Raw genomic sequence first — 1,257 nt, 5'->3', positions numbered from 1 at the left:
CTCCCCCCCTCCTTTTTAGTTGGCTACCATATGTATCCCTGGGTTTGATCTGGCCCCTGCCATGCTACCTGGTCCTTGCCCCAGGAATGTTTGTATACAGTAGCTTTTTCCCTGTGCCCCTTTTGCATTTTTTTATGCCTACCTGAGTGGACTGTCCAGTACTTCTTTTAGGTGCAGTGCCTTTGGGTATGTCTTCCTTCTTCCTCCTGCATGGGTTGGTCACTATTTTGCCCGAGAATCCTCCAATGTTGCCACTCAAGGCTTGACCTTTGCCTTCCTTTACTTCTTTAGCTTGAAAAATATCAAGCATCTATCCTTTTGACTCCAGGTGTCTGCACATTTAGGTATAATACTTCACTTGGCCTTCCAAGGCTGTCTTTGAAATCATCTTCTGTGCAGCTCTTTGTGCCGTGCTTTCTTCTGTTTGTCTCAGCTTCTCTAAGGGCAAGCAGCAGAGTCTCATCTGACATCCATTTTGGTCGTTGCTTTCTCACCCGTCTTCATAGTGACCATTGGCTTTCTTCATGAAGGATGTCCTTGATGCCCTCCCACAGCTCATCAGTCCACAGTCATTAATGTCCAATGCATCGCACCTGTTTCTGAAATGGTCTCTAAATGCAATGGAGGTTACTCAGGGTTGTATTCTGTCTCTTGTGGACCTTCAACTTCACCTTGCATGTGCGGATGAACAGTTGAGGGTCTGCTCCACTGTCGGCCCCTGGCCTTGCTCCAACTGATGATCTTGCACTTCTCCCTCGTCTCTTTCTACAGATGTTGTCCAGTGGTCGCTGTTTATGACACTGAAAAATGATATTCACAATGAAGCCACTGCTCTTGCAAAATTCCATCATGTGACCTCTACCATCCTGTTTCTAGCCAAGGTCATATTTTCCAGCTACCATGTTTGGTCAATTTCAGGCTCTAGTTGTTGGTAGGAATCTTCAGTTTCTTCATACTGTGGTTCATGTGGAAATATGAATAAAAGTCACATGAACTGGTAGTCCTGGAAGGTGTATAGAAACCATGCCCACTCTATCCCACTCTCTGTAGCCTATCAGAGGCTCTGAAAATTCCTTCAGTACAGAAGATAACTTTGGTTATCCAATATCCCAACTATTTGACCATGAAGCAACCATTTTGCTTGTAGATCGTCCATTGATAGAAGCAGAATTTGGGTTCCATGGGACCCAATTTAGGAAATGTGGCACTATGCCTTGCCACTCTCTGCAAGGACCCTCAGTCCCACAGAGAGGGGAC

The sequence above is a fragment of the Echinops telfairi genome, unplaced genomic scaffold (assembly GCF_000313985.2).
Source record: "Echinops telfairi isolate 266 unplaced genomic scaffold, ASM31398v2 ScPeMD7_7469;HRSCAF=8507_0, whole genome shotgun sequence".
In the NCBI taxonomy this organism is placed as follows: domain Eukaryota; kingdom Metazoa; phylum Chordata; class Mammalia; order Afrosoricida; family Tenrecidae; genus Echinops; species Echinops telfairi.
Note: the sequence above shows the minus strand (reverse complement) of the source record.